The sequence below is a fragment of the Pleurodeles waltl genome, chromosome 5 (assembly GCF_031143425.1).
Source record: "Pleurodeles waltl isolate 20211129_DDA chromosome 5, aPleWal1.hap1.20221129, whole genome shotgun sequence".
Lineage (NCBI taxonomy): Eukaryota > Metazoa > Chordata > Amphibia > Caudata > Salamandridae > Pleurodeles > Pleurodeles waltl.
The window spans coordinates 892747873-892775069 of record NC_090444.1 but is presented as its reverse complement, the minus strand read 5'-3'; the positions used below and the strand labels follow the sequence as shown (position 1 = coordinate 892775069).

Below are 27197 nucleotides of genomic sequence, written 5' to 3'. Positions count from 1 at the left end.
TGATGTAGTATGCACAGACTATCGGAAACTGTTCTCAATCTATAACCAATACAATTCAAATCTAGCATTGAAGAGGTGGTCGATATGTCCAGCCCTGACATCACTCAGACCTCTGCGGTCTGAAAAGCAATTCTCTGCCAAAGCCTCGACGAAGGACACTTGCAATCTATATTCCAAGGACGGTTACAGAGTCTGGTACGCTTTTCTTAATTTTGAATATGTGTCTCCGTTTTTTGGACAAATGTCAACTCATCCTGGAATGGATAATTGAAAGGAATGCCCGGAGCTTCAAAAGACTGAACTAGCTTATGTAATTTATCTTTTTTAGGCAGCGCAGGAGGAGGTCAGCTGCTTGTGCCTATCAGAGGGGAGAGGGCAGGGGTGTTGATGGAGGAGGTCCTGCCATGGGTAATGTTATTTAAATGTAGCCTTGTAAATGTGTGCAATAAGGCACACATTTACAAGGCTATATTTACACCTGACCTCATCCATAGCTGCCTGATAGAAAAAGATACAGTGTATAAGAAAGACTTTAGAGGCGCCAAGCATACATATATATAAACAGATACACACAGCTATGCCAAAACCAGGACAGGCCAGGTTTATACCTTGAATGATTGTCAGCCTTTATTCCTACTTCTATGACTTGCCTGTCCCGGCTTTTGCTTCTCAAAATCTGATCACCCTACTGCAAGGGCTACTGGTAATGTGGACAGCAGTTGCTTGCTGAAGCACATATGAAGAGAGCTGCAATCACATTCCATCACAACTTTAGAGCACTATACATGCCGCATACGTCACTGCTTTCTTCCATGCAGTGCTTTAAATGGAAATAAAGAAGTGCAGGTACTCACTCTTCAGAGTACCTGTTTGTTTCGAGAAGTGTACTCTTCCCATTAAATGTATTGCACCAGCGCAGAGAAGTGCAGGTACTCTACCTTTCAAATTAAGGAAGTGCAGGTACTCAGTACCAGACTGTACCTGCCCATTTAAGACCTCAAGTGTCCTTGCAGCAGCGCCTGACTACGAAACCATAACCACGTTGCGCCACGAAGCCGGGGAGAAACAGCAAGAGGGGCCTTGAGCTGCACTTAAGGGAAACGCTGAAACCAGCGGCAGTTCGGTGAACGCAGCCTTTCATGATTAACGCCCGATTATGGCACAGGCATTTGAGTGAAATCAAAAACATCTTCCGTCATGATGTGGTTACCATTGAGTGTCAACAGTCTTTCGTTTTCAATACAGTTTTATTGCAATTTTTTGACAGAGACGAGTAAACCTCCTCTTCCCCTCCAACTCCACTGCCCCCGTCACTCCCGTATTAGTAAACTGTATTGTTGAACTCGGTGTAGACCCCTTCCTTGCGTCCTTGTGCTGCTTAACCCCTTCACACCTCACCCGCTCTACATTGCTCCCATTCTTGGCTCATGAGCAGCCAGCCCAGGGAATTACGTCGCGCCACCGATGTAAAAACTCATACCTGCCGTTCCTGCGTGGGCGTATCACACAAAATATTCAGGATTTAAGGGCAGGTCGGTTCCCTGAAGTCTTTACAGATGTAGCGCGGGATCAGTCCCAAATCCTACCAAACTAAAATCCATCTCCCTCCGGACTGCGCTATTTTCTACATCCCCAAAAGATACCGCTCCATTGGAGGAAGTACTCTGTCCCATCTGTCCATGATCATCTTTTTCGCTGTCATAGGTAGATGTGCTCTCATCTTCTTGTCCCCAGCTAGGGCAATGAGATGCCACATCCACATGCCTCTCACTGTAGTTTCCATTTCCTGCACAGTGTTGGTATAATCGCTGGTCCTTTTCAGCAGAACTTCCCCCTCATACTCTTTTAGGAAAAAGCCCACTCCCCTTTCGAAGGACTATTGGAAATGCAGAATAGGACCCATAGATCACAGCCACATAACACCATCACCCATACACCATCCACGCACCTTACAGCACACACAACACACCACCCCACACACACCACTCACACTAAATCCATGGCACCACAATGACACCCCAGGTTCTCAGAGGAGGAGCTAAGGGTCATGGTGGAGGAAATCATCCGGGTAGAGCCACAGCTATTCAGATCACAGGTGCAGCAGACAACAATTGCTAGGAAGATGGAGCTATGGTGGAGCATCATAGACCGGGTCAATGCCGCGGGACAGCACCCCAGAACAAGGGACGACATCAAGAAGAGGTGGAACGACCTATGGGGGGAGGTATGTTCCGTGGTAGAATGACACCAAATAGCAGTACAGTAGACTGGCATTGGACCCCCACCTCCTCCCCCACAACTAACAACACGGGAACATGGGAGCAGCAAGTCTTGGTAATCATGCATCCTGAGGGCCTGGCAGGAGTAGCAGGAGGACTGGACTCTGGTAAGTCAACTCTTTACTACTTTCACCCCCCTCCTGCATACCATCACATACCCCACCCCTACCCTCACCCCCATCACTCCACCACCTCACGTACACCCCACCATCACAACCTACCCATCCCAATACCAAGCCCTGCACGTAACACCAATGCATTCACCCCCATCAGAGACCTGCATGGACACACATCACTAAAGCATGCACACTGGAGACAATCAACTAGCCCACAAAATGACTACTCACACAAGTCAAAGCCGGCAGGGCCATCACAACCATAGAGGGCAACACACCCATGCACAAGATGTCACACGCAGAAACAATAACACGGCATTTACATCCCCACAGGTCCCTCACCCAATGTCACCGAAGAGGATGTGCCAGCAACATCCAGTCTCCCCCACAGAAGAGGCCCACAGTGATGACAGCAGCTCTGGAAGCCTGGATCTGGATGACCAACCTGGCCCATCAGGGACCTCCGGACAGTCGGTTACCCAAGCACAGTCCCATACCACCACAGAGCCTCCCACCTCAAGAAACACCAGCACAGCACCCACCCAGCGGGCCCATACCTCTGTCCCCAGGACACGTCAGCAGTGTGTCCACAAATGCAATATGTGTAACATCATTAGCCCCAATAATGTTGGGGATATAACCCATTGCATAGAAGTCAGCTTTCACTATGGACAAATCCTCCAGCTGGGGGAAAACTATGTAGCTGCGCATGTGTTTAATCAGGGCAAACAACACTCTGGTTAGCAATATTGAGAACATTGGCTGTGACATTCCTACTGCCAAGTCCACTGTCACTTGGAAGGAGCCAGTTGCCAAGAAATGGAGCACAGATAGGTCTTGCACAAGAAGGGGGATCCTGGTGGGGTGACGGATAGCAGATATCAGGTCAGGCTCCAGTTGGGCACACAGCTCTGTGATTGTGGCCCTGGCCAGTCTATAGGTGAGGATAATGTGCCTGTCCTCCATTGTTGCTAAGTCCACCAGGGGTCTGTACACGGGGGATGTCTCCATCTCCTATTCATCCGCAGCGGTTGTAATCTAGGGGGCAAAACAGGGAGCAGGTGGTCAGTATTCCACATTTCCAAACACTACACTGCATTGCATGTCGTGACTGTAACACAATATTGTTGGATAGGCCCAAATGGTGCATATGTGTACTGTGATGCAGTTAGGTGCCATGTCCTGCCCACCCCCCTGAAATGGCGTCTGCCTGGTCTGTGTGGATGGACATGTGGAAATGAGGTAATTCCGCTGACGTTGTGCGCCGTTGTGGGAGGAGGCCGAGTACCGCAGTGCAACTCCTCATTGGTTGTCATTGGGCCCTATGGGTTCCAGTGGCCAATGGTGATGTACGCCGGCGGTGATGGTACGCACCACTGCGGACGTGACCGCTATATTCTATCTGTTCACTCACTTGTTACCTGACCTTCAACAGAAGAGGACCTACACTGCAAGTGCTGCTGTGACCTGTGTCTGGAACCGACCATGGCTCGAGTCACTGGGGAAAGGGCCCCTGCCTTCACCGCTGTGGAGTTGGAGAGACTGGTGGATGGGGTCCTACCCCAGTACCGAATGCTTTATGGGCCTCCAGACCAACAGGTGAGTACATTGTGAGCACGATGCATGGGGCATGAATGCATGAGCGCTGTGAGTGAGGGCCTAGTGTAGGGCGGGGGGCGGGGTTGGTGGAAGGGTCCTGGGCAGCATGCTGCATGTATGGAGGGCAATGTCTGTGCGTAAGGGGATGTGAGGGCTATGGTGGGCCATGAGTGTAAAAGGCCGGACTGTCTGACTAATACCTTTTTCTATGTGTTTTTTTTCTGCAGGTCAGCACCCATCAGAAAAAGGGTACATGGCGTGCCATTGCCAAGGACGTGCAGAACCTGGGGGTCTACGGCAGGCGGAGCACCCACTGTCGCAAACGATGGGAGGACCTGAGACGCTGGGCAAGGAAGATGGCGGAGGCCTAGCTGGGGATGGCCTCCCAACGAGGAAGGCGTGCTGTCGAACCCTGACCCCCCTGAAGGTCCACATACTGGCGGTGGCCTATCCGGAGCTGGATGGGCGCTTGAGGGCATCACTGTAGCCACAAGGGGGTGAGTACAGTTTCCCAATATACTACTTGTGCGTGGTGGGGTGGTCTCCGAGTGGGGGATGTGGGCCTGTGGGCGCCTCTAGGCCAGACCGGGCATTGCAGGGTAGGCACCATGTTGGGCAGGGTCTGATGTACACCACCTCATACCAAGCTAGTAGGCATCCACTACTGGGCAGGGGTCTGTGGGTCTCAGGTATGCTGCTATTGGCGTTAGGTATTCATGTCCTTAGCTTAGTGACTAGCATTGTGACTGTTAGTGCATTGCCTAGTGCATAGGGCTGTTCCCTGTGTGTGTGTGTTGTGTACGCCAACGGTGGTGTTGGAGCAGCCACTGACCAAGTGTATCCTTTGTCTCTCCCACCCCCTTTTTGTTTTGTCACCCTGTCCTTATGCGCATTAGCATCATCTGCAGAGGAGCAGAGGCACCGGCGACGGAGGGAGCTGCTGTATACCACAGGGCCCATGAGGCCGAATCCTCTGACGGTGAGGGCACCAGTGGGACGGAGGGCGAGGGACGCACCACGGCAGAGACAGGAGGGGACAGTTTTGACAGTGATACCTCCTCTAATGGAAGCTCCCTGGTGGTGGCGGACACCTCTGTTCCCACTCCAATTACAGGTACAGCCGCCATCCCCCGTACCAGCACCGCCCTCTCAGCAGCCCCTTAGCGTGGTTCCCATGTCTGCTCACCCATGATGGTGGGCATCTCCTTCACCCCAGGCCCCGCCCCAGTTAGCCCTGTTGCCCTGAGTGAGGAGGCTATTGACCTTCTGCGATCCATCTCTGTTGGGCAGTCAACCATAGTGAATGCCATCCAGGGGCTGGCAGCCCATTTGCAACAAACAAATGCATTCCTGGAGGGCATTCACTCTGGCATGGCGGCCCAAAATAGATCAAACCAGGCTCTGATGGCAGCCATTGTCCCTGTTTCCACCCTCCCCCCTCCAACTTCCTCTGCCCAGTCCCATTCCCCTCAACCCCAACTTATCCCAAGCACACAGGCAGACCAGCATGCACACAAGACAACACACAGGAGTGGCTCAGGCAAACACAAGCACCACACATCATCCCACAGGCACTCACACAAACACCATCCAGATGCAGGCATACCAACATCCACTGCCTCCACTGTGGCACCCTCCTCCTCGTCCACCTCCCTTCCAGTAGCGTCTACACTCACACCTGCATGCACTACATCCTCATCCACTACCTCCATCACTATCACTACCCGCCCCTCACTGGCAGTCACCACCCCCACACGTGCACACGTCCCCTGTGTCCTCTCCCACTGTGTTTGTGCCCCCTCCTCCCAAAGTACAAAAACGCAAGCACTCATACACACAACAGCATCCAGTCCATGCACCTGCACCCAAACACAGCAGACAGACACCTACTACAACCACTTCCTCTTCCTCCACTCTCAAACCTTCACCCTCTTCCCACCCCAATGTTCCTAAGAAGCTTTTCCTCTCCACCGTTGACCTCTTCCCTACCCTCCACCCCCCCGGTCCTTCATGTCGAGCCAGGGTGGTCAGAACCCAGGCGAGCACCTCAGCCACCCAGTCCACGTCCACAGTAGTGTCAACAGCTACTGCAGGTGGGAGAGGGTCCAGCGAACCAGGCAGCACCACTGAAAGTGTGCCTGCACCAGGTGCACCCCCAGCTGCCAAAGGGAATGGCAAGGAGGCACCACCAGCTGCCAAATGGAAGGGCAAGGAGGAACCACAAGCCTCCAAGGGGGGAAGGGCAAGGAGGCACCACCAGCTGGCAAAGAGAAGGGAAAGGAGGCACCACCAGCTGCCAAAGGAAAGGGCAAGGAGGCACCACCAGCTGCCAAGGGGAAGGGCAAGGAGGCACCAGCAGCTGCCAAACGGAAGGGCAAGGGGCTTGCACCAGCAGGCAGGAAGGACAGGAGGACTGGTGCTGGGACTGATTCGCAGCCCCCACCACCAACCATGGTGGTTCAGCCATCTGACACTGCAGAATTTGGGCTGTTATTTGTTTAATTTGTTTGATTATTAACCAGATAGGAGAGTAATTTTTCTTTGAGAATTTGCCTCCCCCCACCGCCACCAGCACCACAGCAGACAGCAGCAGCTCCAGTGGGCAGCCATCCGAGGCTGCAGGGGAAGGGCTGGAGCCTCCCCCCACCACTGGCAGCACCGTCACCAGCACCACTGCCGGCAGCAGCAGCCCCAGTGGGCAGCCATCCGAGGCTGTAGGGAAAGAGCTGGAGCCTACCCCCACCACTGCCAGCCCCGCCGCCAGAACCACCACCAGCACTACTGCCAGCAGCAACAGCCCCAGTGGGCAGCCGTCCGAGGCTGCAGGGGAAGGGCTGGAGCCTACCCCCACCACTGCCAACCCGACACCAGCCCCGCCACTGCCACCACTGAGCAGCCGTCACCGCCAGCGGGCAGTGTGTATTCCTGCCTCCATGGGCTGTAGTGCGTCCTGGACCCTGCAAATCCAGTAGGAGTGACACCCAGGTGAGAGACTGTGACCTTGCACTCCCCAAGATCTGCATCACAGGGCACATGGTCCCCTCCAGAACCAGTGGATGAAGCCTTCCACTCACCCCATCCTTGCCAGGATGAAGCACACTAGGTACAATGCCCCCTCCAGAACCAGTGGAAGAAGCCATCCAATCACCCCATCCTTCCCAGGATGAAGCTCACTGGGCACAATGCCCCCTCCAGAGCCAGTGGAAGAAGCCATCCACTCACCCTATCCTTCCCAGGATGAAGCTCACTGGGCACAATGCCCCCTCCAGAACCAGTGGAAGAAGCCTTCCACTCACCCCATCCTTCCCAGGATGAAGCTCACTGGACACAATGCCCCCTCCAGAACCAGTGGCCAAGTCACCCACCCAAGAGACTGTGGCCTTGCACTCCCCAGGACCAAACAGTGGGCAACCCACCCACTAGAGAGACTGTGGCCTTGCATTCCTCAGGACCAAGCAGTGGGCAACCCACCCACTAGAGAGACTGTGGCCTTGCACTCCTCAGGAGCCAGCAGTGGGCAACCCACCCACTAGAGAGACTGTGGGCTTGCACTCCCCAGGACCAAGCAGTGGGTAACCCACCCACTTGAGAGACTGTGGCTTTGCACTCCCCAGGACATCGCACAGGGCATGTTGCCCCCTCCAGGACCAGTGGTGTTGTACCATCTTCCGTCAGAGGTGACCCCTCATTCCCCGTCCCCCTGAGGTGCCTGTGTATTTTCGACCAGATGCCCCTGCAGTGTTCTCTCCGTGTTGCTGCAGGAGTGAGGTATTGCCTTGGCCTATGTCTTGTGGCCCACGGACATTGAGGACTGGGCAGCGTCCCTCCATTTGTAAATATGTATATACTTTTTGATTTTGAAGCACGTATTAATACTATTTTATCTTATTACACTCACGTTCTTCAATTCCTTTTGTCCTTGCATTCTTCCTGAGGGGTACGGGGTGGATATGTAATGTTACTGCATCTGGTTGTGTGTATGGTGTTGGGGGGGGGGGGGTGTGTTGCATGTGTGTGTCACTCTCTTTTTCCTCCCCCCTCCCATGTGTACTAGGCGGCAGTACTCACCGTGGTCGTCTTCACCAGCGTTGATGTTCGTAATGCAGGAAAAAGTAGACAAGCATGGGGAAGATGTGCAACTCGGGCTCCATGGCGTCGTGGTTGTTCCCTGAGTCTCCAGAGGTGGGTCCTTTGACTTCTGTGTTCTGTTTCTGTCGTACTTTTGATGTCGTTGGTACCGCATCGGAAAAGGTGATGGATAGGTCTGTCTTACTACAGTGGGCGGTACATTGTCTTCCGCCTGGCTGTTGGCGGTTACCGTCGTGGTGCTTGTTGCTACCACCTTGGCGGTCGGTGTTTTAAAGTGGCTGTCTGTGTGAGAGGTTTCCGCCGTGTTCATAATTCCATTTTTTGTAACCGCTGGCCTGTTGGCGGTATTACTGCCAGTTTATCACCCACCGCTAGGGATATAATGAGCGCCAATGTTTTTAAGGAGCTAGAATTACCCAAGGCCCTGTGGGCAGTGCTTTGTCTTGGGGAACCTCTGCTCTTGTCATTTTCTTAATGGGGGTGGTGCATGTGTGGTTTTATTGAGACGTTCCTGTGCTTCTGAGCAGGGGAATGAGGCATTTTTGGGTTTGAGAGTACAGTACCAGTCCCCACTAGTTAAGTATTGTACTGATTAAGTCTCCCTGATGACCCAAATAGCATGTGTTTGCATTAGTGTTGTGTTTGCTGCTGTCAGTGGTCCAAGAAAAGGCAAAACTGGAGGGTTTTTAGCAGGTGTGAAACAGAGATATTCTTTTCCAAAATGAGGACGAGTGAGTACCCAATGTGAGATTTACAAGCTGTCCTTAAGTAACCAAAAGTCATCTTTGTTTTCTCTTCATTTTGATCCATCTGACTAACATCCCAACTTTGATGTCCTTTACGCATGCGTAAAGACTGTTGTACTAGGTTGGGAGCTACATTCTTGGTGAACCTGGCAAATCCCTGAAAGTTCAGACGTTTATAGGTCAATTCTGTTTTACTGAGTCTCAAAATTGTGATAATCAGAAATGAGGGAACAAAACAAGATAAAGCACAACCCACTGCCTACAACCCAGTGTATGCAGTATCATGCGCACCAGACAGGATAAAAATGGAAAGCTTCTCTATCAACAGCCAATCAACCCCGTCTCCTACACCCTCCCCCCAACAGCCACACTTCCTTCAGAATCTACCTTTCTTTCGGTCACCCCCATCTTTGCAAACAGGAAGCTCTTAGTAGGTCGTCTCCACTGTGTTCCCTCTAGACCCTGCAGCAGTTTCTCTATGTGTGAAATCTCTGTTTGTGAGCAACAGATGAAGCAATTTGAGATACTTAGGGCAAGTCAACTTATTGAATTTGTTTGTTAGGAGGGTAATATATGGGACCCACCATTTCATGTATGTTTCTGGTTCCTGTGTCGCAGAGAGCATGAATTCCTCCAACCTGAAGAGACGGCAGATGTTGTGTAGCCATGTAGTATGTGTGGTTACCCTGTCAATGCCCAGAGGAAAAGAACTGCCTGTTGTACCACCCCCAGAGCTAACGCAATTCGTCAGCCTCTGAGAGAATTCAAAGGGTGTTTTAATGGGGAGGGTAACTCTAGTATGACATACAAGTAAGCTGGGTTTCCAGAAATGTGTCAGTATTGTCCATATGTGACCCCAATATTGAGTTAGTTTTGGGCAGTTTCACAGGAAGTACAATAGTGTTCCATTTGTACCGCAGCCAAGCCTGCACTCCTTGTTGCGGCTGTGGCAGCACTGTGTGTGCACGCTGGGGTCATGTAGTAGTATGTAGCGATCTTGGTAGTCGCTTTTACGCTGGAAGTATTGTGTGCCATGTGATGCGTAGGGTAGTAAATGTACTTCCACTGTGTGTGTGAAAGCAACTGCTCTAGCTCTGCCTTTTCTGCTCTGCACTAGTCTCCTGTGGAGAAGGTTGTGCTAAGCGATTGTAGAGTTCCGTTATTACACATCGATCCCCTTCCTCCAAAAACAGGCACATCTCAAAGGGAGTAATCGCTCTCTGAGCATGCAGTCTGACAGATGGGTGCGTGACCCAATGCCGAATATGGATAGTATATAGATTCAATTTCTGGGATCCCATAGTCAGATTTCAGTTTGTTAAACAGTTGCCCAGTTCTCTTACATCCCACCTGCTGCCACTGGTGAAAGTTGTTTGATTGGAGACCTGGGGTAAATTCTGGTTTAAGAATTGGCGTCATTGTGGAGGGATAAAATGTCAGCCCTTTATGCAGTGCTATTTTATCCCATACCGCTAAAGTAGTCTGTGTAACCGGGGAGGAATAAAGGCCCAAGACCCTGTGTTCCTGAGGTGGCCTTGGGATCTACCAGATATGGGTGACTGCCACTGCCTTATTTGCTCCATTTCGGTGCGGCCCCATTTAACCATATAGTTTAACTGCACTGCCTAATATTTTTGATTGATTTTGGACACACTCAGCCCCCACTCAGTTACTGGTCTCCATAAAAGGGTATGCCGGAAACACTGCCTCTTCCCACTCCAAACGAAGAAGCTGATTTCAGACTGCAATATCTCAGGGCAGCGAGTGGTAGTGTCAGTGGGAGGGCTTGGAATAGGAATAACACCCTGCCAGAATGGTCATTTTTTAAGGCTGCAATGGGGCCCAGAAAGAAAGGCAATACTGTTGTCATTGATTTAAATCAGATGTTATCTGTCTCATGAGGAGACGTTAATTAATCGCTGCCATGGTGCTATCAGTTGAGTCAATCTGTTTACCCAGATATGAGATGGATCTGGTGGCCCTGGGTATCGCATACTGGGCTAACAGCTGGGCCAAGTGGGTCTGGGGAATGGTGAGATTACGAGCTGCAGGTTATCTTTAAAACCCAAGACTTCCCAAAAGTGCTGGAGTTCCGTGATTAAGGCAGGCAGCAAGATAAGCAGATCTCTAAGCGGTACTGTCAAGTAATTTCACGTAGAGAATAATGGTGTACATCCCCCTCAAACAGTACTTTAGTAATCAATGGGTCATCTTGGATGCATTTGGCCATTTGTTTCATATAGAGTGCAAATAAGAACTGAGAGAGAGGGCACCCCTGACGAGTTCCCCTCTGTATAGCAAAGGGACCCAACGTGACTCCATTTACCCGCACCACTGATGTGGGTGAGCTGTATCCACAAAGAATCTACCAGCAGAACCGATCCCTAAAGATGAAATGTTTCCGAGTAGTGTTCAAGTATGGGCAGTGAATTGGCTTCAACGTTTCTTTGGTATTGATGGCCAATTGCACTACCTGCCACCATTCCCACTGAACCTTGTCCACGATATGTAATATCTGTTTGGTATTATTGCCATATTTTTACGTGGCATCAGACCAGTCTCATCAGGATTAAACAGTGCAGTCATGAAGGGGTTAAGTCTCAGAGCAAGGATGCGGGTGAAGAGCTTTGTGTTGGTATTGGTCAAAGAGATTGGCCTAGAGGAGCTACAAAGATGGTTTCCTCCCCGGGTTTGGGGATAACTGTATAGAAGCCTCTGAAATCGAGTGTGGCAATGCCCCTTTCTCCAAGAAGGAATTGAAGAGTCTAGTGAGGATCGACACCAGTGTTTGGCAAAATGTTCTGTAACATAGCGAGGTAAAGGCATCTGGGCGGCGTACTTATGGGGTTTCAGATGTGCAAAGGCTGCTATGAGCTCCTCTATTCCAATATGTTTCTTGAGGCCGTCAGCTTGCTGCGTGGAAAGTTTAAGCACATGGCCGCCCTGCAAGTATGTATTGATACCATTATCATACAGAATTTGGGTGGAGTAGAGAGTTCGCTAAATATCCCTAAAACCTTTTGCTATATGATCATCTCCATCTTCGTTGTCCTCCGAACCACCTGTGTTTGAAACAACTCCCACTCCGTAGTTATGTCATTTAGCACGCAGTATGTGTGCTAATTGTTTGCCAAATTTGCCTCTTCCTCCAATAAGGATTTGTATTATAGACGTAACAGTGTGTATTATGCCCTATCTAAGTCAAGTCTCTTAAGTTGAGTTTGTGTCGCTTCAAGCTTACGCCATACCCTCGGTGCCCTTGTGCGTTTGAGGATTAGCTCAAGTTCTTTCACCTGCCAGTGGCAATGGTAGGTGGTTGTCCTTCCACTTATATCCACTCACATCCGATACACCCTTTTTGTCTTTAACTTTCCCGAGCACTTACCTGAAAAAGTTCCAGGAACAAAAGGATGGCCAGTCCCAGGTGGAGAGGTATTGCTGCAGAAAGTGACATCATTTTATTCAATGCCTGTCCAGTGTTAGGAGGTGAGTCTCTTGGAAAAGGCAAATATCTCCCTCATTCTTTTCTAAAAAAGGAGACTGCCACCACCCATTTAACAGGGTTGTTTAAGCCTCAAACATTGAGGCTAATTATTGTCACCTCAATGAGTGAGTAGGAGTTTCCCTATCTACAATGTGTGGGCCCCTGCAGGGCAACCAGGTCTCACAAGAGCATCCAGAACATGAGGGTGGGGACTCAGACAGTGAGACTTGATTATTAAAGTGAGACAGAGGTACTCCTGTCAGTGTGGTGATCACCTATTGTTCTCTCAAGGGTGACCCACTCTATGGACTCTGTCCAGCTGAATGCTGCTTCTATGTCAGGGCCAGGATTTGGCCAAGTAGGGCCTCACCAAAGCCGGCAATGTTCATTCCTTCTGCCATTTGTGGCACTCCTCTTATTCAGATATTGTTCCTGTGTGAGTGGTTTTCTAAGCCTGCAGTATGTGCTTGGAGGGCAGAGGAAAGGCAACTACACCCGTTAAGCATGGAGCCAAGAGGCCATGACTGCTGCAGTACCCTGACAAGGAAGCAGCCATGTTTTTGTGGGAATGGTTTCACTAGGCATTCAAGATTCCTTATACGAGACCTAGGAGGGGAAGGAGGTCTGACAATCTGAGATCTTGCAAGGAGAAATGAAAGTAGTTACGGAGAAGCTGCAAAAGGACATGGAAAGTGAAAGGATGGTGGGCCCATTTGGGAACCAAAAATGGCAGGATTGATCATGACGCCGCTGGGTGTAGTGCTCAAGAAAACAGTGAGCAAGGTCTGCCTCAAAGGTCACAATTCATTGCCAGAGTGAAGATCCATAAATGATTTCATTCCACAGGGTGAATGATCCTTACATTATTCAGGGTTGTCCAGGCAGTCAAGCTGGTACAGCAGTGTGGTACAGGAGTTGAGACGGGAAAGGCTGATATTAAATCGACATTTTAGCTCCCACTGGTTCACCCTGATGACTTTCAATTACTGGGCATACACCTTTAAGGGCACTACTATGTTGAGAAGGCTATGCCAATGGATGTTTGTTAGCTTGGGCTGCATACGAAAAAACTTTGTGGATTACGTAGTGAAGAAAGTTGCAGAGAGTGAGCAAGTGATACACTACTTGGACAACTTCTTGATGGTGAGCAGGGTGGGGGTACTATCAAATGTGGGAGACTGAAGGACACACTGGAGTGGGCGGCTGACTAGTCTCGCATATCATTAGCTTCGGAGAAGCCAGAAGGCCTGTGTACTCATTTGAAGTTTTTGGGAGATCGAATTGGACTCATGTACAATGGTGTAATGACTATCTGACGAGAAGATGAAGGTCTTGATCAGGCTGTTACAGGAGGTGATTGGGAAAGAGAAGGGTGTCTATGGAAACTTCAACATTTGCTAGAGAACCTGAATTTTGTGTGCAGGGTTGTTGACCCTGGTTGGGCTTTCTGCAGGTGGTTGATCTTTGCAGTGAGAGTTGCAACAACAAAAAAACCTCCTGAGAGTGACAGGAAGAATAAGGTGACAAATACAGATTTGTTTAATGTTTTAGTACAAAATAATGGAGTGACATTGTGGCTCCAGACTAACCCCATGACATGAAGATTTTCTCATATTCTTCTGGTGCAGGAAGTTTTGGAGTGTACTGAAGGGGGCAGTGGTGAGCAGAAAAATGACAACTGGCTTGGACAAACAAGAGGCACAGCATAGCCTTCTTGGAGATTTTCCAGCAGTGTAACTGTGGGGTGTGGACCTGAGCGATAAAGTAACATTCATGACTGATAATGCCTCAGTGATTTACATGATCAACAGAAGGGCAACACAGGATGACTGTGTAATGCCTGCTGAGAGATTTGGTGGTGTTGTGTCTGAATAAGAATACATTGTTCAGAGCGAGACAAATTGCTGGGATGGATAACAGAATAGCTAATGTGTTTGATCTTCTCCACAGTTGACGAGGTTCCATGGTATGGCCCCCAAAGCGCAAGAGTGGTGCACGCCTGTGCCCCAGCATCTGTGGGTGTTCAGACATGAGACCTGTCCAACTAACAGAGAGGTCTACAGCTGCATCAACAAGGAAGTCTTGTAGGCTGGGTGGGAGAGAGTTTTTGGGGTCAGAAGCAAAGAATAGGATCAATTTGGGACTTGGAGGGCAAGTGAGGCAGAAGGACATGGTCAGTCTTTTGATGCTTGATCAACAAGGAAGTCTTACAGGCTGCGTGGGACATAGTTTCTGGGATTAGGAGGGAATAAGGGCAATTTGGACATGGAAGGTGCTCCTATAACTTACTGTTCTCAATGTTTTCTCCCAGAGGATGATATCTGCTCCCTTTGCACACTCCCTAGAGCCAGGTTTACCGGTCTGTTATGCAACATTAATATAAGAAGCGCCATGGCTTAACATATGGTAAAATATGTTGCAGCACTGATGAGATCTGATCATTAGAGAGAAAGGCAAAAAGTTGATGATTACTAATTTAATATTTACATAGAGAGAATAGAGAATCCCAAAAAAGTGCAGCTGTAATGAGCCTTCTGCAATTATGAACACTGATGCCTTCTTATACTTTCAGATCTTTACCCTGAATTTCAAGTCCTCCTTGATCTACATTATGCAGCCTTATCCATGACCAGTGAACCTCAAACAACGTGAACAAAACACTGTGCTTAATGAACTAGGCCGTAATGAATAAACCACCTGCCCTTTCTCTGGTCTCCAACTCCAAGAAGGCCTCTGCTCAAGTCCCTCAAGGATATTTAAGCAAAATTCCCTAAGGGAATTTAAGCTAAGTCCTAACTTGTTTTACAAATTATTCGAAAACCACTCAGCAGATTTCCGTGGCTTTTAATTTGAACCCTTGAGCCCTCCAGAAAACAATAACGCAGAAGAGTCATCCTTTGCCTCTGCTCTTTGCAGGAGCAACGAATCTCCTTGCCCAGTATGTTAAATGGCACAGGATAATGTTGTTGCGTAAATTAGGGCTCTGCCCTGGTTCTACAAATTTTCGATTTTCACACATGGGTGCCATGATTTAGTTCATGGCACCAGCGACTGAGTGTGAAAGTCCACGTTACTGTAGCTCCATGCAACCCCACTTGACGTACCTGTTAGTGCGGTGTCTGTGCGTTCTGGGGTACTAACAGTCCCATAAAGAGGTCAGGGGTGCAGTGGCAATTCAAACTCAATTTTGTTCTTTAGAATACCACACACAAGTAGTATACTAAGAGACGACACTATATACATATATATATATATATATATATATATATATATACACACACATTTCAACAATCTTTCTCCACACGAAGAAAAGCACCAGGCCTGGTGCTTTTCTTCGTGTGGAGAAAGATTGTTGAAATGGATAGCGAAGGTTCTCCGCCTTCACATGCACCGGGGCCTCCCTATTTTCAGATTAGGCTCTTAGCGGAGAAACTCTGATGGTGAAAATATATATACATATATATATATCAAAGTGTTTATTTCAACATTTACGTCCTATTGCTTAGCACGAGTAATAACCCCACAAAATATAATTAGAACTACACTAATGCATGTCATTAACATGAGAATAATATGAACATTTCTGACATGATTAAAATGTTCCTAGCAGCCTAACACCCTAAAGGCTACTTCTGTGTACTACACTATGAAAGCAAGAAGTAGCTAACTTGGCTATATAGTTTTTTGGGATTCAGCGCATTGCATTCTTGTTCACCATGCAGGAGCTGAGCTTATTGGACTTGCACCTGGAGAGAGTGTTCCCTTGGAAGGAAAACACACATCAGCTGGGGTGAGCTCTTCACTGTTCAGTAGGGGCTATCAGCATATGAAGTAATGCTGTAGCAGTCTGGCAGACCTCTTGGGATAACCTGGAGCAAAAACTTCTCTGACTCAGTGGTCAATTCATGGGGTTTATATAGGGTTCACCACTTACTTTTTCACTATATTGGGGGACATTCCACCTAGTCTGAGGCATAGCCAGTATGAACTAGCATGACGCTACATGTTTATTTTGTACATTCACTGTCAGACATTGAAATGGAGATATCAGAACTTGTAACAGACTTGTGTTTCTTAGGTGTTAGCAAAGTCACTGTCTGGATGAAATGATACTATCACGAGTTTTGAGAAGGATGCAGCAATTGGACCAAAGGCAGACGGCTAATTTAATGTGCTAAAAATGAGTCTGAGTTAACGTCGAAGGACTGGGGAAAGATCCATGTTGGGGTGAAGAAGGTCTCCTCCAATGCCCGCTTTAAGATGACTCATACAATATCATACATAGGTGTACCTTTCCCCCAAAACTTTATATAACATTTACCCTGAAAGGTCCTCACAATGCCCTAGATGCAGGCAACGGGAGGCTGATTTTATCCATGTGCTATGGCAATGCCCGGTGGCGGAGTCATATGGGGGGGGAGGGGTGGGGGGTCAGGGGGGGTGGGCGGGGGGGGAGTGTGCTTCAAGTGCTAATGGAGTCCACAGGAGGGATGATACCCAAAGAAATTAGCTACTGTCTGTTGGGAAGCGTGCCCTATGAGAAATCGTTGAAAATAAAGAGAAGGTTCATATTGCTTGGGCTAGTACTGGCAAAGTGGAGACTGGCTATACGCTGATTATTCCCGTAGGCTCCCACACTGGTTGAGTGGAAACTTGATATGATAGAATGGGTGACTGCAGATGAATGTCATATGAAACACACTCGTAAAGACACAAAAACTAGAGGAGGACTTGCTCACCTGGGCATCTTTGCTGTATGGTCCGACAGAACCAGGGAGTCCAACAATGAGCTAGGGACAGGCGGTTTGGTGGAAATAGGAGAGGATAGCTCCAAGGATGATGACAGTGGGATCCAAGAGGGGATGGTAGGTCTAAGGGTTGTGGCCAGCCCAAGCCTGGACCACACACAGGGGAGGGAAGGGTCTGATCCACATTATAATGTAGATGGGAGGGATGGGGAGGTGGGCCAACTCCAGTACTTTGATATGCACTCCAAAATGCACTGTCTGTACGATTATTATACCACTATTTTAGACGACATTAAGATGTGAGCAATTGTGATTGATGACTGATTCATTTTTTTGTTACCATTGTATTGCTAATTACAATTTATATAAAAAAAATGGAGTCTGACTTTGAGTCCTTTATGGCAATGCACTCATTATATTTGGCACCCTATAAGACTGCCTTGCTTGTGGATGATGTGTTCACCTTAACTCCATGCCACTTTTGAGGTTTTATCAAAATAACCTGTTGAGTCTACCTGGGAAAGCATCTAGCTTCAAAGTCAATTATTCCAAGTCATTGATCCTTATTCTAAACTGCCACCTGAAGAGGCCCTTTAATTAAGATATTTTTCCATATAAAAGGGCCAACCGCCCTACACTTAGCTTGGGATCCAGACAACAGGAATTCTAAATCAGAAAGTTTTCACTCTGTATTCAAACAGTCAGACAAAGTGTAAATGTTGAGGCCTAGTACATAACTTGACTAAAATCACCTTGTACTCATTTATCTCACTGAAAAGGTGCTGAGGTCATTACATAAAAATAATATTCCCATCATCTGTGATGAACAGAGGGTCTTGCACCTGAGGCTTTCAGAAAGTATTTCAAGACCCCAAAGAATGTCTGAAATGGCCTCCAATCATGTTTGGTGTTTTTTAGAGACAGAACTTACAGGTATTTTGGTTAAAGCTATATGACATTTCTTAGAATAACACCCTCCAGCCACATATATTATTCCAAAAACAAGGACAAATACTAAAAGTCAGGACTGGCTGAACCTTAGAGCTTGCTCCACCATACTTTTACCAACAATGACCTCTATTATTAATGGTTTTGATTTGACACTGCTCAAAAATTCAGAATCTTAAAGGGTCAATGCAAGGAGGATACCCCACACCGACAAAGCTCTTCATTAAGTCGTCAAATTGTTTTTCAGTGCAAAAATAGTTTTTTATTTGGAACAGGATAGGCTGTTTTGTCTTCATTTCCTTCTTTGTGCTATTAATACTATTAACAAACTGTGAGTGCTTACACCCACCATGGGTTTTGAGAAGATTATGTCATCTAGTTAGTTCCATAGAGAGCTCATCTTTATGCTTTATTCCATGGTTGGAAACCCTTCAAGTATCAACCAAAGGGCTGACGGGGAAGCCTGGTGAGAGAGGCTATTAGGTGACACGTTTCTACACTTGTATTAAAAAAATGAAAGAGGCAGCAAGCTTTTCTTTGTGCATCAAGAATAAGGAGGCCTGGTACATATTGACTTTGGTATTGGACACCTACAAACATGAGCATAATGTCCCCAGACCTCTCTGACAGATGTTGAAGGTGCTGTTGGATTGGGACCAGATTACTTCATGTTTGGTTGGTATGCCTACAATAAAGGAAATAAATTACATTGTGGGGTTTCTGTTGCCTCTGCGGCTATCTGATGCTGGTATATGCCCAGTGAGTGGTTCGTTCAATTAACAGAGAAGTTCATAAATCTTGACCTGGAAGTTGATTAGCTCAAGGCCTTGGCTAAGAGAAAGATGAACCCATTATAAATAAATTATGTGCTAAACCAGTAGGAATGATTACAGTGGAAGCAAGGAGTTATCAACAAGAGCCCACTTTTCTCAGATGTATAGCTTCCTCACATCCAGTACTATGGATGAAGTGTAACTGAAAGTATGAGACACAGCTCTGGCATGAGTTCATTATCATTTGATGCCTAATAAATCATGGGTGATGGGCTGAAATAGGGGTCATGTGAAGCCCACAACATATTGTCTCGGGTCAAGGGCAACAGGTTTTCAGGTTTATTTTCTCCTCGGGACAAGTAGACCCAACCCCCTGCAGCACACACCCTTTGGCTGCCAGTTTGCAGTATCACATTATGGTGCAAGGAAGGGAATTGTCTGCAGTTGATGTAATATTTGTGTCCTTGTGGTAATGCTGTTCAAACTTGTATTTATGGTTCATTAATGCAAAGCCTTTATTATTAGGGTGAGCGTTCTAAATAAATGTTGTAAGTTCTGAATGCACTACTGACTGGAATTTCCAGTAAAGAAAAATGGTTATACACATTTGCACAGTTGATCAAAATTAGGTTGCTCTCTGATTAGATGCAAATATTTTTCAGAAGCTTGAAAGCAAGGTTGAGGATTCTTTGCTTTCAAAATGAGATGTTCACAAAAAATGCAACTAGGAAGAAGATGTTGCTAAACTATTGTGATAAATATTTTAGTTACTATTTCTTTGAAGCATCATTTAGTAAAATGTGTTGATGTATGCTAGTATTTCCAAAACATATTCATAATTTAAAGTCAGTGTAACCAGTTTCAACAAGATTATGGGAAATATGAAAATAAACAAGCATTGGCAAAGCCACTAGGTCCGACACTGGTGGTCAGTCTTTTGTTTTTTTAATGCACGTCTTGCTTTGATATGGCTTTTGTCAAACGTAATCGTTGTGGGAGCTGTTTGCCTTCCCTGCTGTAACAAACATTGGCAAAAATATGTTTTAGTCTCAAAAAGCACAAGCTTGCCATAGTAGTTCCTGCACTGAACAAAACTACTTTGTGTGCTGATACGCTTCTTGTGAAGGAGCGGATTGCAATCATTCACAGTGAAGTCAGCCGACAGATGGACAGAACGAGAGAGGGAGAATTATAATAAAAATAAAAGTCTTGGTTAACATCAGACCTAATTAGGAATCCAATTCTTAAAGGAAAGTCACAATAGTACACCAACAGTATATGTCTTTGCATAAGGGAAGATTTACGTATTTCATCAATTTACAAGAATTTACGAGAGTAGACCAGGAAATCTTACTCTTAGAAAACACTTGTGAACTGTATTTTAGCATGAACAAACATGCATGTGTAGATGTTCTCATGCAAAAATCTGTTGAGTGTTTACAAGTTCACTTTCCTTCCAACCACATTTTTCCCAACCCTGAAAGAAGTTTTACTTCTGACCCTTGTTGGGAGTAAATTTCTAACCTTTCTCAGTATGGGAAAATATTAGAAAAGAGCTGGTGAATACCCTTAAAACATGCAAGTTAGTAGGTTTGCACAGACTCAAAAGGGCATTCCAACGCTTTAACTATTGCTTACTGCTACCTCCAGCCCCAGCATGTGGATCTGCAGAAAGGTAGCAAAACAGGGAAACTGCTAGTATTCAAGACCTGCTATAGTATTAGCCCTGACATAACCAGATAGGCTATTAATAGAGCTCGTATATAATGAGATTGCTGACATGATCTGTTGCTGCACTACATGGCACCAAAGGGACAAGTAAATATTTTTACAGGACAAGTAGATTTATTAGGCAACTTCTTCCATCGAACAAGTGGATATTTAAATAAATTCCACACCCCTGCTACACATAAAGATTGGTTAATCATGTGTTGCTGAACTACTTTACTTAAATGCTTACATTCTGAGTTCTTGCTCTTCCATGGTTTGTATTGAGTACTTGAGTCCGAACGCAGATTTCAGGAACAAAAACTTACAGTATTTATTTCCATACCAATACCATGGTATTCTTTGTATCTGCAAAGTTAAGCATGCAAACTGTATAAAGTGGCTAACACTACTTAAGCTTGCAAAACACAGTAGTATTCAAAATGGGTATTTTTTAGCATTTCAATTGTATAAGTAACAATGCATGGATGGGAAACAGTGCTTAGCCACTGCAACAGTTTTGCAGTTTACAACTGTTTTAATCAGTCCTCCCCCAATGCATTTGCACGTATGGTTTCCACACTGTCTAAGCTTGAAGTTGTCGGACTCTACACAGTAAAGTGATTGAGAGCAGTGAAGGCTGCATCATGTGCTAGCTGGACTTTGGCTTTTTCATTAGTTGTTTGTCAAAATATCAATTAAAAAAACACTGTGCAACCAAGCTATTGTGGTCAAAATATCTAGGGCCAAAATATAGAGAGAGTAAGTGCATATAGGTAAGGACAGATTTGCTATGATCAACCCCACATCTCTATAACTTGAAGATATGTATTTCATTAAGGTAGACATATGGGGTAAGTAAAATAAATCCATAGTTATGTATAAGCACACAGCGTCTCAATAGTTTCGTCCTCATTATTATGTCCACAATATTTTGGAGTCTATATTAAGGTGCAATACCTTTTTGAATGTAATTTGTCCCAAAAGGACTACCGCGGATGTTAGTGTACTGCTGACAAAAGGTGTCTAGTTGGTATTAGAATCTGGTAGCCAAAGTCGTCTGGGAACTTTGGGCTCCATATCCCTATCTTCTTTGCTGTTTCCGAGTAAAACGTGAAAGTAAGGGTGTTGGTGAAATGCTTTTATAGCCTTTGTCATTTCAGTGTATTCACTATTCTCTCCAATGCTTTGTCAACTCTTTGCCCACACATATTTTCTCCATCAAAGGGCATATTAATTATGCAGCCATGGAGAGGATGCTGCAGCACAACCAGAGTTGCTGACTTTGAAGCTGGGAAACCAGGTTCGAGTTTCGGCGCTGACTCATCATCCTGTGATTCTGGGCAGATCACTTAATCTCCCCATGCCTGCCAAAAAAATGAACGTGTCCTTGTGTAATGTAACTGGTGCTCGTGTAAAGAACTACAGTACCTTCTGGTCGAGCTGGCGCTATACAAAACAGAATTTTTCTTTTTTCAGACATACACAATTATGAGTGTCTGGAGAAGATAAGCCATCTTTTGGCAAGATAAAGTGGGGTTTAATACAGCCTTTCATCTTGTACCACTGTTGTGGCCTTTGTCCTATGTAATTCCAGAAAGTTCGGTGCAGCTGTTCAATGGAGTGACTGCAGATGCCTTAACCTTTCACACCAGAGAATCTTTCTTATTCTCCTTGTATGGTGGAACTCTCATAGTAGACGTTGGGTTTCGAAGACACTTTCTTGTTGGGGCTTCAAAGACTCAGTGAGTGGATTTGCCATTTCACTGGGTTGGCAGTCACCCACCCAGGGCAGGACAACCTGACAATCCGTGCCAACTTGAAAGGGATTGTTCTTATAAAAGTGCTTCAGCCAACGTGGCAGAAACACCTCTGAAAAGTGTAATGCCAGCAAGCTGAGACCTTAGGACTAGAGTAAGAATAAGAGATGAGGAAAATAATTGGATTAACAATAGATTTACTTTACTTGGGTAAGAACTGAGATGGTGTATAGAAGGAATAAGGTAAGGTTTTATGGCTAAGATAATACATGTTGATGTACAAGTCACAAAAGTAGAGGTCAAAATACGTTTTGATGTTTGTACATTTATATATTTTTGGATCTTCATTGGTGTTCTTATTAGACACAACCTTTTTTTAAACCACTACATTTTACTATTTTGAAGTCTAATTCTTGGTAGTTTACTTATTACATACAATTCTCTAGAAATAAATTATGTATGGGTATTAGAAAAGAAGCTCAGCCAACTCCCACATTCTCGATGGAAACCACGGTGGGTCGAGTAACTATCAAAAATGCACTATTATGCATCCCTGTACAATGCCATGTCTGACACAAAGAGGCAAAAACACATAGGGGGTTATTCCAACTTTGGAGGAGGTGGTAATCCGTCCCAAATGTGACGGATTTACCACCAGCCGTATTATGAGTTCCATAGGATATAATGGACTCGTAATACGGCTGGTGGTATATCCGTCACTTTACCGTCACTTTTGGGACGGATTACCACTTCCTCCAAAGTTGGAATAACCCCCTAAATGTCAAAAACTTTACATTATTATTGCTGCACATAGCGTAGTCACAAGCTTCGTGGTCTACCTAAAACTGGTTCCACTGCCACTCATCATTATCATCATCAAATAAGCTTTATTCAGCTTGTGAACAAACCAAAAAATTCATAGCATAAAAAATGATGACAATAATTGCACGAGTTATCCAACAAAATCCATTTGCAAAAGCACATATGTGCAAAGATAGTGAGGTTTAAAAGCAAGAAACAAGTGATTATATAAAAAGAATACATAAATTATACCTACAACCATATGCATGTCTATATATATATATATATATATATATATATATACACACACACACACACACACACACACACATGAATATACACATTGCATAAAAATAGTATCTTAGGCTTCACGGCTATTTCTCAGTCTCACAGCGGCTTTTAAAAACCTAACTAAGTTCAAGAGGATCTCAACTGAGAGCATTTGGAGAAACATGAGAGCTGGACAGCTGGACAGTCTTGATTAATATTAGCTCGTTTCAATATGGGGAAAATATAAGTTTTTCTGGGAGTCGCATAAAAGTTACAAAACATTATAAAATGGAGGATATCCTGCTGGGTCAACTTGGCACAACCGCAGGACCCCAATCTGTGGCCCCTCGAGCTACCCCGTGGAGCTGCTAATAGAAAGTGCAGCAGGTCCAGTCTGAACCTAGTAAGTAGAAAGCAATCACAAGTACTAAGACCAATTACAAGATAGGGCTCATGTTGGTAACTGTTCTCAACAAAAATAATTATGCATTTGTTGCTTAGTTAGTGAGACCTGTTCTTTGGCCAGAGCCGTCTGCTGCAAAAACTGAGCTTTAAGACTTATCCGGTGAGCCTTTACTATACACTCGGGAACATCAAATACATCACTCTTGCCTAAAACCTGCAGTGTCCTTAATTAACTTGACCGAAGGGATATGATAAATATAATCAAGGGAGAGACAATCCTTTAAAATCTCTCTGTTCAACTTGATCGCTCAGTAAGTAGAGATGCCTGCCGAGTCAGACCACTGTGCTCAATCAGGAGCTCCGGTTCCACACAAGTGGGCCCTATTACCTAAACCTCCTGTTATCTGTCTCATTGTTAAAAAATAAAGTATTGTTTCCGTAACAATGTTAAAAATTAGCACTTTGTTGTGGGTTTCTGTGCAATAAATCTGTAGTGGGATTCTTCAAAGGGATAAAGATGAAGCTTGCAAATTAGTTCTAAAGAAACTTCGTTTTAAAATCAGCAAGAAACCCTAGTTGCTGGCTGCTCATACATGAATGTCTATGCTGCCACCTTTTCCAATTCAAAACATTACCCTACTTGCCTGATGTGTGCGATGAAAACTGAAATAGCTGCAGAATATTTTGAAAATAAGTGACTAATTTTTCATTGTTTTTGTTCAGAGATGGGTGAAGGTGGCGTGGGGAGTACAGAAGAAGAAAGGTAACGAAGGGAAAGGGAGTGGTAAGGAGTTGGGAGTGGAGAGGACACTGGGATGGAGACTCAGTTGTGAACTGGAGAACAGCAGAGAAGAGGGGAGGTGCATAGCAGGGAAGGGAATAGGAGGGGATGGAAAGGGAAGGGTGGGGGGGAGAGGGTTGAGGCTTTGTCATCAGTAGGCATGACACATATTTGATTAGCAGGATAGGAAGTACAGAGGTTGCCTGTTTTCTAGCAGCAGCATGGCATAATGGCTGACAAAAGGATGTTAACCCTCTGGGTGGTTATGGCACTTGTGAGTGACATTCCATTTGAGCCCAGCAGTAGACTAAGCCAGGACACAGACAGTTGAAGACCAGGGACTTACTCATTAGGTAGTCCGCTCAATAATGACTGGACAGTTTTGCTTCCAAAGATTTCAGCCTCAATACTTGCACTGTCTATGCCGCATCCACTGAGATAACTTCCTGCACAACCCAACACAATTTTTGTCATGTGGAAAATGCCCATCATTGAAGAAAGATCATCACATTCTCCTGGATTGCTCATACGATGTCAGCTACAATATGGAAAATATCTTTATCTCAGAAGATTGGCAGGATAGACTGGTCTTCAAGCTGAGCATGCACATTTTGGAATTTTATTTAAAGCTGTGTATATTGTTGTGCTGTTTGTGACTGGAGGTGGTATTACTGGTAAAAACCAAACCTTCTTCAGTGGGATAGTATTTCGGGATATCAGAGCATGGATTCCAGCCCAAGGAGGAACTGGCTTTTCTTTATCCTTCAGTCCGTACCGAATAGGCAATAAGATACATTTAGTTAAATCAGCTTTGAGGACCGCAGCATCAGATAGAAGAAGATCCATGTACTCAGCCACTTTTAAACTTTCTGGTAGTCTGGGACGTGTTGATGGCTTGTAGTAATTTTGCACATGTTGGTAAGGCAGTTGAGTTATAAGTTTGCAGCTTTGTTTGTTTATGCCCACAGCTGACACAGCTTGTTTTCCAGTAGCTGCCTCATTGGTACAGTCTTGAGAAAGCACCATGGCAGCATTATGTGTGCTGGATGTCACATACAAATACGAGATGTCTTAAAATCAAAATATCAAGAGAAGCAATTGTAAATCCTTTCCTGGTAAAGTGACTTGAAAGTTGTGTCCTGTTGAATTCACAAGATTTTACAGCATGAGCTACTAACAAGTTCCTGCTCCGTACTATGTCATTATACCTTGTTGACGAGGAGTAGCCATCGATCTTCTAAGTGGATGGGCATTGGGTTTGGTTGTCGCTTTCTCAGAAGACTCAGATTCCTGTTGTGATTCACTGGTTTCAGCCAGGGCGCTCCCAGGCAGACTGGGAGCTTGTGCAGGCTCTCTCCAGCCAACTGTGTTGCTGGGCTGGAGAGAGCCCTGTGCGCATGTGTGTTTGGCCGGCCCAAGACTGCTGGCCAAACATGCATTCGCAGTGAAGGGGAGTGCTGTGCACTCCCACTTAGTGCATGTCACCCCTATGGCCCGCCATAGTTAAACTATGTGTTAAGTCCCTCCGAGATTTTATAAGGATTATTCCAGGGAATATATCACAAACATTACAATATGTTTAAGTTTTTTTTAACTCAGCTCAACAAGATCATAATCATCAATTTGCAAGTTGGCATAAGTTAAAAAACATAGGCACAAATATAACAACTAAGAAGAATAAAACAGAAAATCAACACGCACATAAAATGATAAAAACAACAACAAAAAGAGCACACTCTCAATTTCAGGTCAAGAAAAGAACAACGTAGTGCACAGCAATGACCAACCGAAACGTCAGAGTTTGCTGATTTAAAATAAGATGTTTACAGCCTTCAAGTTCCACAATGTAGCCTTCTATCCCTGCATGGCAGGAGCTTAACAAAACCCCTTCAAAGTACACGCAGACAGACTTTCAAATAGATGACGGGTGGCTGAGGAACCTGCCAAGACCAAGAGCCTGGGGGACTCCTGTATTGTTGATGATGCAGTGCCCTGGGCAATGCCCTTCTGGGTTGACTTGCACTAAAGCTCCTTGCATCACCATTGCCTTGACGTTTGATACCAGAAGAGTTCTTCCTTCAAAAAGGTGTACCCATGGCAGGAAAACAATTAAAGATTATATACTGAATTTTAAAATCGATCCAGGTGGTAAAGGAAACACTTTTGTGGGTGTCCTACTGCGTAAACTGGAAGAAAGGACAGCAGGGCACTGGGGTGTTTGGAAAAATATATATTTTTTAATTCTGTGGGATATAAACATCCACCCAAAAAATCACTACTACCAAAATATTGTAAAACAGAATATAGCTGGCAAGAGTATTTTCTTTAATATAGTTATAAAAATGTTTTTTTTATTCCGTTAATATGTGTTAAGTGATATATTAATGTTAAGTATCATTATTGTTAGTGTAATTGTTATTAATTATTTAAAATAATGTTTGTAATCTAAGGGTTTTAGTCATTTATTTTAAAATGCACTTCGTAATTTGTAGTGCAGTAGCGAGTTGCTGGGCTTGCGGGGGAACAAGGTGGGAAGGTAATTCAACTATAGATGATTTAATTATGATGTATTTAAACGCAATATGAACTTATTTTTATGTTAATTAAACATTTAATTGAAGAATAATTATGTGAACTGATTCGTTTGTGTAGTGTTTATTTCTTCTAATCTGTATTATTCTCTAGAATGTT

At 45.4% G+C, this 27197-nt stretch overlaps 1 protein-coding gene across 1 annotated transcript in view; it reads right to left on the bottom strand.

Annotated features, from left to right (window-relative positions):
- PGBD5 (piggyBac transposable element derived 5) overlaps window positions 1-27197 on the bottom strand; it is a 622550-nt gene that overhangs the window by 163949 nt on the left and 431404 nt on the right. The window lies entirely within an intron of this gene.